Consider the following 14,299-nt stretch of genomic DNA (forward strand, 5'->3'; position numbering starts at 1 on the left):
GACTTGTTTTATTTTTTCTCTTTCCAAAATGAAGGCTTCATAATTCTGATACGTTTGATTTCTGATTAATCTCAATATTCCTTCTCACAGCTTAACCTATAGAAAAATCTTTCTGTATTATTAGTTTTCTTATTACTGCTATTCATGACTTTCTGAGCACCCACAGTGCCTTTAAAACAGTGCAAGATATAAAGATATAGTGACAATTGAAGACAGAAAAGCAGAAATGAAAATGCCAAATGAAAGGGTGATTACATCTCCAAGAGGTAAATTTACCAGCATGCACGCACTTGCTTTTTATATTTCAATATTATGATCCTTGTTTCACCCCATTATCTTTGAAAGGCACTTTGCAAAATAAGGAAGAAATACTTCGGGTTAATCCATGAATAATTTCTTTTTCCTAAAATAATTTTAAAGCAGTTCTTGGAAGGAAAAGTTGTGGTCCCAGGTGGTTGTATCTTTACAACCTCTAAGCCAAAAATATCCGTTCTATATAGTATTTCTGAGTGTAGAAAAGAAATTTAAATTTCTCAATTGTTCTGCTCTCATTTTCCCCTAACTCCACTTAAAATATGGGTATATTATCTTTATTTCCTTAAATAAATAATTATAGCACTCAATAACATTTTTGAAATTATAAGATTAATAATTTTTATTCTATTTTCTAATCTTGAATTATCTTTATAATATTCAGGTTCTTCATTATTATAATTTTATGTGGAGCCCTGGATTGTAATATATATGAGGCATAAATTATGATGTCTGTTAAGCTAAACATTTCTGGGTAACAAAGAAAATATATAAAATTATTAATGAATTTTAAATACCTAGATTAATTTATGAAAGATGTTCTCTCACAGAAGGGATTTAGAAAAAAAATGTTAAACTACTACTATTCATTTTTTAGCCTCTATCTTTGTATGGAAGTTAAAAAACTATTCAAGTGGTGTTTTTGGTAAAGAAACTGATATTATTTAAAATGTGTAGCTTTGAAGAAATAATTGTTCTTAAATACGGAAACAGTTTGGGATTGTATCTGAGTCTTTAAAAAGTTTGTTTTTGTTGTTGGCTTATTTCTATTTACTTTAAACTCTACTTTGAAAATGTGACATCTTGCTCAACATTTCCTCATATGTCATTCAAAAAAATGCTTAACCTGGAAATTCTTGGAGGAAAAAATTTTGGTCGTGAAGCATGTTTGTGTAGTACATCCTCTATCTTCCTCTGAGAAAATTACAGAAAGTGTAAGCATAATAAAAATTCAGAGAATTCCTACAAAAATGATGCCTATTCAATATGGATTTACTCAGGGATTACTATAAATATATTTGATTACAAACCACTTTTTCTCTACCGTAAATATCTAATATCCCAAAGAAATTGTGCTTTATATAAAATATATTATAAAATACTGTAGATCATACATTTTTATATAAAATATATAAAAATCACCTTTGCTAGTATAATATTGACTATTTGAACACAAGTGTCTCTCTTTTGCTGTATAAAAATAAATTTTCTACTTTTATTTTTATGACTAATTATGATGACTGTTTTAATAAGAACTGCACCAGACATCTCTTCCTTTTCAAAGATGCCACACTCCAAAAATCCCTGTGAATTTATGTAGCTTAAATATTAGTAATCCTGCCCAATAAATGTGAAAAATAAATTGACATAAATAACTAGTTAGTAGTAGAAGGATAATTAGAATCCAGGTTCATAGTCAGTTGGTAGTAGAAAGGAAATTAGAATCCAGGCTTTCTGATATACAGTCTTAAAACTAGTCAACTGTTCCAAGTTTGGGGGATATTCTAAATGAGAGCAAAAGAAAAGTTGTTTATAACACTACAATTTAATTATTCATTCCCATGTATTTGTCTGTAATAGCAGCCTAACAGGGCACTAATTTATTAATAATAGCTTCTGTCTTCTGGCTAAAAATATTTTAGCCTATGAATATTCCAGATTTCTGAGATTATTACGCTAAGAGACTGCCAAAGGGATCAGAGCCAAAGGAACCCCAATGTTGAATTACACAAATGGTCAAAAAGTATAATATTCTCAATCAGACAATTCAAGATAATTAATTCCACAAAGCCAGGTTTAACATTACCTTTTTATCTACATAATCAAGCAGATTTATAAGGAAAACAAAAGAGTGGGCTTATAAAACTCTTAAAGGATTAGAAGTAAAATATACTTCAAATCTATCTGAGTTATTCCTCAAACTGCATCAATTAATTTGGTACAGAGTTTTTATTTTATGTTATTAAAAAATTCTTACCTATACATTTACAGAAAATTTTACAAAACTGGATTAATATGATCATATTATACATACTGTTGCACTTCTGACTCTTTTTCAGTCTTTTCCTCCAAAACAGACAAACAAAAAAAACAGCCTTCCTTTACCTCACTGTGGTAACAACCGTCATAATTTTTCTCTAAGTTTATTTGAGACACACACACACACACACCACTAATATTTCTGTCAGTTTGTTTTACAAATTGAAGCCTTATCATATACATGTTTTCTGATTTTCTTCCTCCATCAACAATATCTGGTGAAAAATTTTCAAAGTAACTGACTTATTTGTAATTCATTCTTTTTAATGGCAGCCTTTTATTCTATAGTGTGAATGTTGTGGACATTTCCTAAATCTTTTCATTTTTGTTTATGATGTGTGTTTATGTTCATGTGTTCCACTTGTTCTCCTACAAAAAATGTTACTATACATGTCCTTTGTGATTGAGTTCTAATAGTTTTTTATTTCTGAGGTATAGAATCCCAGGAGTACGATTGACGAGTCAAAAATTATTTACACCATTACATGGTTAATTGCAATAGATGTTAACAATTTGGTTTTTTTAAAAAAAAATCTCCAACAACCAACACATCTTGTAGCAATTTATAAGAATGCTGGCTTCCTCACATCTGTATCAATTACACTTCAGTTTCTCCTAAACTGTAAGTTAATACCTCATTCTTCCTTTATTTGTGTTTTCCTGACTGCTATTGTATTTGAATAGCTTTTCATATGTTTGTTGGCTATTTGGATTTCCTCTTTTGTAAAATTCTTTATTCGCTTTGCTCGTATTTTATTGAATTATTTTCCTAATTTATAAAAGATATTTGGTTATCACAGAAATTCTCAACGTGTTGCAAATACTTTCCCTCCAAATCTATTATCTATTAGATCTGTTAATGCTATCATTTGCTCTACAAAATTATATACATTACATATACTTCATATGTATGAAGTATAACATATTTCATATATATGTGTCGTGTGTGTATATGTATATACACTTTTTTCTTTTATACTGTTAGTGCTTCCAGACTTCATTTTGAATATTTCCTTTATCCTCAGATTTTAAAAGAAAATAGTACATGTTCTTGCTTTACTTCACTCCAGTTACATTTTCACTTATAGTGGGATCTGTTTCTATATTCTCTCTCTATTCCTAGAAGCTACGGCAATATCAAATAGAATCATTACAGTAGCTTTACAGAATTACCTGGTAAGACAAAGACCCATAGTTGTACTTTCTCTTAATTGAAAATCATTAAAAAATTATTCTTACTATGAGCTTGAAAAAATATACTTGATTAAAAATTTTATGCTTTGACTATAGAAAAATATTTGGAGAATTGTCATTTTTATGATGTCTTCCTTTCTAAGATTATGGCCTCTCTTTCCATTTTTTAGTTATACTTTAGTCTTTTTAAAGTTTTCTTTATTAGAGATACAATGATTTTTGAATTAAAATTATTTCTATATGCTTTATTAATTTTTAAGTTACTATGAATAATTCTTTTCCATTTACATCTTTGAGTGCTAATTGCTAGACTATAGAAAAAGATATTTATTTTCTGTACTTATCTTGAGTCAAAGTAACTCACCTAATTCAGTAATTTTTGTAAAATTTCACTTTGAACCTCTTGGGTTTTCAGGGATTTAATCATATCATCAGAAAAATAAATTTGTATCTTCTTCACCAATGTTTTGCTAATTATTTCATTTTCTTTTCCTATTGCTTTGCTAAAACTAGAAGACAATATCAAATACCAGTGCTGAGAGAGTAGCCCTATTTCATTCCTGATTTTTAATTGCAATTATTTAGAGCTTTATTCTTAGGGTATTTTAATATTTGCTGTGTTTGTTTTTGTTGTTTTGCTTTGGTAAAGAGAATTCCATTGCCTTGAAGTATTTATCTATACAAACTAGCACCCACTCACTCTTTTTTTTGTGCACATATACTGTTTATTTTTCATTTTTCCATGGCTATTCAATCGATATGGCAAAGCTGCCAGTGTAAGATTTTATATTTCAAATTTTAAAATTTAGAAAAATTTTTTATTGTAGTTGATTTACAATGCTGTGTTCATTTCAGGTGTACAGCAAAGTAATTCAGATATATATACATATATATATATATTCTTTTTCAGATTCTTTTCCATTGTAGGTTATCACAAGGTATTGAATATAGTTCCCTGTGCTATACAGTAGGTCCTTGCTGTTTATCTATTTTATATATAGTAGTGTGTATATGTTAATCCCAAACTCCTAATTTATCCCTCACCCACTCACTCTTAAATTCAATCAAATCAAATTTTCACCAGTAACATTCTACCAAAATTGCTTTTGCCAAAGTGACCAACAATATCCCTATGTTAAATCTAGTGGTCACTAGCCATTCATCTTCTGTTCCTACTAATATTTAGGTGGGCTGATATCTTTCCTCTTTGATATACCTTCTTCACTTGGTTTTCTTTTCCTTCAGTTCTTTCTCAGTCTTTTTCCCTTCCTTCCTCTTATTCTCCCCAACCTTTAAATGTTGGAGTGATCGAGGGCTCAGTGCTCAGTTCTGTACTTACTCTCTTGGTGATCTTATCCAAGATTATAATTCTAAATGCCATCTATTTGCAAAGCACTCCCAAATTTATATCTCCAGCTCAGACCTTTCTCCTAAGCTCTAGAAGAATGCATCCAATTGACTACTTGAATTATTATTTTGATACTGGACATCTTAAACTCCACCTATTCTATAGCTAACAAGTGGTGGCTTTCTTCAAAGTATATGCACCTAACTGCTCTACTACTCTGCTTTTTAGTACTATGTATACACAGTCATATATATAAAATTAATGATACAGCTATAAAATTGGCCAGAGGTTTGAATAATATTTAAATATGCATACTGACAGAATATCTTTTGTGATAACATCTTTTCCAAACCATGTATAATATTATTTCTTCCAAAATGTAGATTAAAGATCCTGGAAGCAAATACACTCATTTTCTGGTACGGAATAAAAATACTCAAACAAAAATAGTAATGTATCACTATAGCGTTATTATAACAAAATAATTTTAGAATCAGCATTTTAGTGTGTCATGGAAATCCAAGAAACCAGTGTGTGCGTGAATATGTGTGTATGTGTGTGTATATGTGTGTGTGTTCTATAAAAAAGAGCCATGAAAGTTTTGCATATTTCACCTCATTTAATCCTTACAACAATCCTATATGGTACATAATACAATCCCTATTTTATAAATGAGAAAACCAAGATACACAAAAATTAAGTAATTTGGCCTAGTTTTCACTCAGGCAGGCTGATTCTAAGGCCTATTCTCTCAACCATTTTATTGGGGTTTTTTTCACATAATATCTAACAAAAAAAAATACTTAAGCATTATATAAATGACTGTTTTCTTCTACATCTATTACTAATGCAGATTATGATGATGACATTGATGATTTAGGAAGAATTTGCCAAAGAACTTGAGAGTAAGTCCAAAGAAAATTATGTTTTGGCCATTTATTCAGCCAATACTCATTGCTGTGCTCTAGTCACACTGTTTTATAGCAAACTGGATTAACTGTGCAAATAATTAAAATAATTCATAGTCTTCATGCTTTATATTTTTACATACTTATCACAATAATGTTTATAAGCTATGATCAAGAAATCTATGTAAATTTATTTTTAAATATAATATTCTCAAGAAAGGAGCCATATACAATAATACTTATTTAAATAACTGTGAACAGAGAAAAGATTTACTGAGATGATTTAATTTATCTATTGCCTCATATGGTATAGAATCTGTAGTAATAATTCAATACTAAGTTACTAATTTATTCGTACATTTTGTAAGATCAAATTGAATACCCTAGTTTTATGAGTAATAAAACCTATGCTACTTGTAGAATGTACTTATTTCATTCTCAAATGCAATGTTGGATAAATGCTAAATATATGCCAACTTTTAGATGGATGCACAGGAGTTCTCCCTTTTTAAATTTCTGGTGACTCAAGGCCAGGTAGAAGAAAATCTTACACTTAAGTGGAACCACCAATTTGAATAAAATAATTGTTAGTATAAAATGTATCAGGAATTGTTCAGTGGTTGTGTCTGTGAGAGAGAAGCTGCTTGGTTCTGAGAGACGTCATTTGAAAGGGGTGGGTGAACTTGCTCTGGTCAGCATTGCGCATGTGCTGTTTTGCCCTTGTTCTTCTGGGACAGGGTTCTGCTGAACCCCATCTGGGTCTAAAATAGCATGGTATTAGCTGCTTCTTAGTTTGCCCCTCTTCTTTTGATGATTTGAAAAGTTACCTATATACCCAAATATAGAATATGTATTTAACTCATTAGAACTCCCTTGTGATGTTATTGAACTTATAAAATACATTTATATAATTCCATAATAAATATTATTTTCAACTATTTTATGTACTGGTAATCCACATAAACATTTATTTGATAAGAAATGAATTCTTTTGATGAAGTAACTTTCTAAACAAGAGAAATGTTTACCATGTTTTGAAAAGAAAATACTGTCCACATTTGAAGAATAAAAAAAATGAAAATTAAAACAAAAACAGAAATGCCTCATCGACACTGTAAAAAAAAATGAAAAAATCAATTACTTTAATCATTACAGTGTAAGTCTCATTTTCCTAAAACTACTTGTTTTGAAGGATTTCTAGTGTTTTTACTGAGCTGTAAAATTGGTATCCAAAATTTAATCATGATTTATAAGTCTGAAAATATCTCTTAGTTGTTAACATGAAAATACCTGTATTTTGTCACCATTTAAAATTTGCATGCCAAGACACCAAAGCATTTTCATTCATCATGCTTATTATTGTCATTAAAATTATAATATTGGGTAGAATCTAATTTGACAAAAAGGCACTCTATTTCTCTTACAAATTGTTCATTTATTTTCACACATTGAAAACTAGTTGGCAGCACTTTTTAATGGTAATTGTTTTCTAACACTTTTATGAAAACTATACATTTAGTTTGATATTCACTAATGATTTTTAATGCCTACATCATGGTTTGCCTCTAAATGACGGTATTAAGGACTTCATGCACGTCTGAATGTAATACAGTTTTGATTAAACACACTAAATTGTTTTTATCAGATGAAAATGTTTTTTATCAGATGAAATAACTTGCAATAGACAGGCTTTGTGTTCACTGGGAGACTTTCTTTGGTTGTTTTGTGTTCTCGTGCACAGCCTGGGACTGAATTAACGTGCTGGGTACAGTCATGCTGACCATTGAAAGACAAATGCTGAGTGCCCTGAGAGGCTCCAACCTCTTCAGGACTAAAAGAATTTTCTGACTGCTACATTTCAAAAACAGATAGCTGAAAGAGAGCAATATCATTTAAAACTGCTTCTGAGAGCAGTGGAAGTCCATTTCCCTGCTTCCATCTCTTCTTTTCAAGAGCAGGAGATGGGAGTCTATTTCTCAGAAGTTTGAAAAAAAAAAAAAAGAACAAATCCAACTTTGCCTTAGGAAGTCTAAATTACTTACATGTAACCTCAGAGTCGTTCAGACTTTCACAAGAAAGCCTAGACAGTGCCCACGGAACACTGACATGGTGGTGTATGAAGAAGACAGGGGCGCTTCAGGGTGTATTCACCCCTGCATCTGTTGATATTATGTGGCCTTGAAGTCTCTAGAGTCTCCATGTACCTTTATTTCTTTTTGGTGTGTTTGGATCTCTGCCTGTTTACTACAGCGTTCATGCTGCATGAAAAGAAGCCGGCTGGGATGTTTTATCTCTTGTCTGAGCTTGCTTCAATTAAATTAATGGACCCATTCAGCTCACTCTTTCCTCTTTCAGATGTACCCCTGATGAATACATTAAAAAGATCTTAAGTCTCAAGATGGTACATCATGGTATTAGCCAGGGCACTCATTTCCCTCTGCCTTCTTTTTCTGTAAATCAAATAATTAATGAGATCTCCACCTCAATAAAGCACTTCATCAATATTTTGTGGCAAAGGAAAAAAAAAATGCCCTCTTTGCTTGTAGTAGAGCTTTTATCTCCATCTGTATAGGATTTTGTGGGCAAATGTAGTAATATTGAAATGACAAAATATTGACTGATTTCTTGCAGTTTGTTCTTCATGAGAAGGATTAGTTAAAGGCTTTATACACTGTTCAGCGGAGATACAAGTGACAAGCTTGTCAATATGCTGTGGATGTTTTGTATTCAATATATAAATTGTAAACATCAAGTGGGACAATTAATTTTGCCAGAGTTTGATGTCATTAGAGGGGGCGCATAGGTTAATAGGGAAAGCACACGTTATTTCACCATTTTTTTTAAACAGTGAGGAATTACCTATATTTAGCTACATTTTATTTTATTTATTTATTTTTCTTACATTTTAGGATATTCTGTCTTTTAACAACAAAGTCGACTGCTTTCTACCTTAAGAGTTTCAATTAAAAAATGACACTAAACATGTAAGTGACTGTAGTAACTCCACTGTAACTTGCTGCATGAGAAGGTCCCTTTTTATAGACTGCAGAAACTATATATAAAAGTAGAGAAGGAAAAAGTTCTACTTACTTTGTGCAATACTTTCCAGCTGAGCTGGCAGCCATTTCTCATTTCTGTGAAGAGGGCTACACCATAAAATTTCAGAACTTTCTCTTTCTCATTCATTTATAGGGATGGAATCTCAATCAAAGACACAGTTTTCTTTCTTTTCTTTCTTTCTTTCTTTCTTTCCTTCTTTCTTTCATTCATTCATTCATTTATTTATTTATTTATTTATTTATTTATTTATGGCTGTGCCACATGGCTTGTGGGAGGCTTGTGGGATCTTAGTTCCGTGACCAGGGATTGAACCCAGGACCACAGCAATGAAAGCACCTAGTCCTAACCACTGGACATCCAGGGAACACCCCAGGTTTGCTTTTCTGAAGTGTTTAGATTCTCTTTGGAATGAATATCAATAAACCATATTTGATGTTTCCTTGAACATCTAATGTCAATTAATATGGGTTATGGTCTGAATGGGAATTGAGTCTGAGAGAAGGCTAGAGAGAAAAGGTAAGATAGAGATGATACAGAGAGAAACAGAGAGAGATAATTAAACCTGATTTGTACTTCCAGATACGCTTAACTCAGTGCATCCAAATCAGTATCACCCCAAACACAATTTGGTAAACTATTAGACAGAAGGAATGATGTAGCACTTATCTCTGTAGATTATGGATTCAAACAACCAATTTTAAAGCAATAAGAAGCCTAAAAATTAAATATAAGCACATGAACAGGATGCGGGAGTAATTAGAGAAAACTAAGAGGTTTGTTGCTTTTACTAAATTAACTGGATACAGTTAGAGTAGGACTGAGAAAGACTCAAGAAGAAAGAGAAATTTGGTGGAGAAAAAGCATGTTCATCTGGAGATCTACAAAGGATCAGAGTTGTCTTCAACAAAACTAAGAGGTTTAAAAATAAATAATTCTAGCTATTGTGGTCAAGGACAATTTCTTTTCATAACCGCTAATGATTGAGTCATGAATCCAGTATTGATTTACAGCATATATTTAAACTTTATCTCAAAGGCTTCATAAGTGAGATGATACTTATATGTCCGCTGCCAGGTAGGTGAGGCAAGATTAATATTTTAATTATTCCAGATTGCATATAGTGTCCAGCAAGTGAAGTGGATACCCAAATACAAGGCTTGCCATTTATTGGACTTTCTTCAGTTAACTTAATATTTATGTAGACTTACCGATAAGTCCACACTCAAATCCAAATGATATGACAAAAAGAGTGGAGAGGAAAGGGAAAATAGAAAACTTACAATGGATATTAAAGTTAAATTTACATGCCAGAAACTTAAGAATATTTTTGATAGATTTAGTGAATATTGAGTAAAAAATTGATAAAAGGCATAGAATCCAATTTATAATTCACTCTCCAAAAAAACTGTCAGTTTGAGATAAAACTAAAATAAAGTGATTTATAAATACTAAAGGAAAAAAATATGGGCAAACAGAAATACTTAAGGAAAGCACAAATGGTGTTTAAAACTGACAGTTACCTTAGAATTAAGGTCAAAATATTAAACATAAAAATGGACAAAAAATAAGATACAAGAGGATGCTATAGCAGTCATGAAATTTTATGTATAAATTAACAAAATACCTAAATATCTAAAGGTGCTAGAAATTAAAAGAAACTAAAAAACATCATAGATGTAGAAGTCTTAGGACATTTCACTGAGTCTTAACTGATTTCATAATTAAATATAGATGTAGATCATCTGGAAATACAATTAAAATTTGATTTAACAAGTATATAAAATATATTTTGTATCCCCAAAATAACAGCCTCATGGAAAAGTATGTGAAAGATCAATCCTGTATTAACCTAAAAGAAATACATCAATAAATGTTGAAGAGCAAATATAAGTTTACATTGTTGTACCACTATATAATAGAACCTGAATCCCAAAACATTAAAAAATTAAAAACATTAAAAAATTACTTGAAAATCCATTAAATTTTTAAAACATTGTCTTCTTCTAAAACAAAAAATAATAACTACAGCAAGGCCTTGGGATCAAAATTTTTTAAATACGTCTTTAGAGATTACTGCATTTCACCAAACTAGCTTATGTCTGTGGATCCTATAGTTTTAACTATTTCAGGTTTTTATATAAATATTTTATTAAATATTGAGTAGACAAAAATTGCTCATAACCTATGTGTGAAGTGTAAGGCTAACAATACAGTAATATGCATCAATTTAAGGGAGAAAATTAACTTTACATGTGAATTCTCTTGGGTAACCTTCCCTGATCCTTCATTTAGTTTCTTCTCTCCTTTTCTCTCCATTAACCACTATATTAAGTCTTTTGTTTATCATTCCCTAACTTCTGAATATTTTTAACTGCATAGATTGGTATTCCAAATGATACATTTTGCTGTACATGTACTGAACATTGTATAAATGGACTCATACAAAATCCCTGACTTGCCCTTTTCACTTTTCATCATTCTCTGGTGTGTTTAGCTGAAGTGAATTCATTTTTGCTGCTGCACAATAATCTATATCAGAGCTGATCTACCTATTTTTCTGTTGATGGTTATTTGGGTAGGGCCCAGACACTTGGCATTTGCAACAGTGCCACTATAGACATACTTGTACAAAGTGCTTCATGACATTAGGGTCGCCCTTTCCAAAGATAAATGATTATATTTAAATACCATTAAACAAGACTCCTGATTTCATGTTTCCATAACTGATACACCCCCATAAGTCTCAAATATTCTTTCAGTTTTAAGCATTAAAATAATACTTTTTCTATTTATAAAAACAAAAATATGCTCAAAATAGAAAATTGAAATCTATAGGAAAGTACAAAAATAAAAGCAAAAACATTAACCCACATATGTAAATATATAATATTTGCATATAAGTGTGCACATAAATAAAATTAATATATATTAATTACTGGAAATATAAGGACTGAGTCAAACTTTTTAATGGTAAACTCTTCTGGCTTATCTGTATCTGACACTTGTATCCAAAGGTGTTTTACAGTAGGAAAACTTCATTGTTGAAAAGTTGACTTTAAAGCTTTGGCAAAGCTTGAAGGCAAACTGCATTGGCCTCAATATTAGTAAAGCCATTTGTGCCTTAAGTAAAATTTGTCCTCATACTTGATCGAATTTACAAAGCAAATATGTTGATCTTTTGCTACCTAGGTCAGCTTAAAGTCAGTGTAATCTTTTATGCTGTAGGAGGTTAAATGACTCATTTTTAAAGCAAAAGAGAAATATTGTCTCTATTAGGATGTCAAAAGGCAGCTTATCTGATGTATTAATAAACAAAGCCAAATGGTCTTCTCCTACATATTTACCCATCCCAGAGTCACTCAGCTGAATTTATTATAACTGCTAGGGCTTACTTAAGAAGACATTTAATTATGAAGCATGTAATTATCACAACGTTTGCTTAAATGGGATAATGAAATATTGGTATACATATGGACAACTGTAGCAGAAAAGGATGAATTTAGGCTAGCAAAATATTCTGTAATTAGATAAAAAGGTTTGGAATATTTTAATGAACAAAAATTCAGAAGAACTAACTTTTTAGAAATAAATCACTGATAAAATATGGGTAATGAAGAATGGCCACTATGGAAGGCACCAGAGCCCTTGGAATTGCTCAACTGTGTACTGTAAACTGAACCTTATTTAAATATGTTGTTGTGAGATGTCATGGACTCACTTTTCCTGGCTCCTCCCCTCTAAAAACATCTGTGTCTTGAAATAATTCCACAATCATAAATGGACTCAAAACTCTGAAAGCTGTGAAGAAAAAGGTAGCCTCACAGCCCTGAGTTCCCTGGGTTTTCTTTTCATCTTCCATATATCTCCAACTGGGCACCTGAGGGGCCCACAACCTGGAAGCACCAACATGTGTAGATCAAAAAACAGGCAAACAAACAAACAAAAACCTCTGTTCTCTTTGGTGAAAAGGCCAGGAAAGAGAGAGCGCATCAGAGACCTAGCTGGGAGAAACATCCCACCGTCCCCACCCAGGGCGCAGAGGGTCCAATTGACCACAGCAGCAGAGCTAGGGCAGAGACTCATCCCTTGCCCCCAAACCTGAGGCAGTGACAGACCTGGCCAGAGCAGCAGCAGAAACAGACAAGGGACCCACATCCTGTCACATATCCAGGACATTGCTGCCCAATCCACCCCAGCAGCAGAGTCTACAGATACATCCCTGCCCCACATCTGAAGCATTAGCAGGCCTGATATGTAGGAACTCACACAGGCAGGCTTCTATCTTTGACTTTAATGGCATTATATGTCTTGAGATTTTAACTTTTTAAAATAAAGTTAGGTATAGTTAGGCAACATTTAATTCTGACAAACATAAAGTTCATAGTCTTTTTAGACAGAAGAGGAAAATATTTACATAGAAAAATCGTTTAAAGTGCAAAACAGTGAAGTTAGGTCTAAAAATCATAATCTTTATTTCCACTACCATTTAGAATCAAGACAATGTTATCTGAGGAAAAGGTGATACATGACAGCATAAGGGAGAAGCTTGGATCTCCCATTCTTAAAGCACAAACAACTACTCTAAATTAGGAAAGGCAAAGTAGTAAAGGGAAAGATCCATTTGATACATGGACATGAATTTAATTCAGCCCCATGGAAATAAATTAGCAGAAAGGACATATACACGTGTGTTTTCAACCAGCAGTGCAGCCATTAATTTGAACAAATAGAAATAACCTGCTTCCACTAGGTTATTTCTCTTATTTGCAACTAAGAACTCAAATTGATACAGAGGGCATAAAGAGCTGTAGTGCATTAATATCAGGATAGAAGAAAAATAGACATGTTCTTGAAAGAGAAAAGGCAAAGTCACTATGAATGTCTGTGTAGTTTACACACAAAGGGCCTTGATGAAAGGACATGGGGGGGTGAAATTTAGCACATAATCCACAGGTACCTTGTGCCTGGATACAGGTCTGCACTTACCATTGCGATGTCACTGTTCACCAAACCATGAACTTCCTAGGCTGCATCTACCAAGGGAAACACTTTTCTTCTTTTCATTGTATAAGCTAGTGATAGACCTGGGGGAAAAAAACACAGAATGAACACACAGAAAATGACCCCCTCAAAAAAATAAAAAAGAAAATATCCATCTCCAAAGTGGTGTTTCAGTCATGGCATTTAGAAAAATGAGAATCATGCAGATAAATATTGGTGGTGCCCAGCCACATCTTCTCTAAAACTCTGGAGAAAGCTTTGAATACTGCCTTGCAATCTTTTCAGTCTTAACTCCTCTTATGGATGTTCTGAGCCTAAAGCCATTAACCATTATATTCATTAAAAGTCTTTTATTCTGACAAGACATGTCACAAGCACCATTTTGATTCTGTTCTATCTGTGCCTGAGTGGAACATCCAAACCATTCTTCTGGCCC

The 14,299-nt window shown here is 32.1% G+C and overlaps 1 long non-coding RNA gene across 3 annotated transcripts in view; it reads right to left on the minus strand.

The window, feature by feature from the left end:
• Positions 1-14,299, minus strand: part of LOC132362225 (uncharacterized) — a 745,765-nt gene that overhangs the window by 265,164 nt on the left and 466,302 nt on the right. For all 3 annotated transcript variants that reach the window (XR_009502307.1, XR_009502304.1, XR_009502305.1), the window contains one exon: positions 13,849-13,946. This is a non-coding gene — a long non-coding RNA (uncharacterized LOC132362225). The remainder of the gene's footprint in view (positions 1-13,848; positions 13,947-14,299) is intronic.

This window comes from Balaenoptera ricei, chromosome 3 (genome assembly GCF_028023285.1).
Source record: "Balaenoptera ricei isolate mBalRic1 chromosome 3, mBalRic1.hap2, whole genome shotgun sequence".
In the NCBI taxonomy this organism is placed as follows: Eukaryota; Metazoa; Chordata; class Mammalia; order Artiodactyla; family Balaenopteridae; genus Balaenoptera; species Balaenoptera ricei.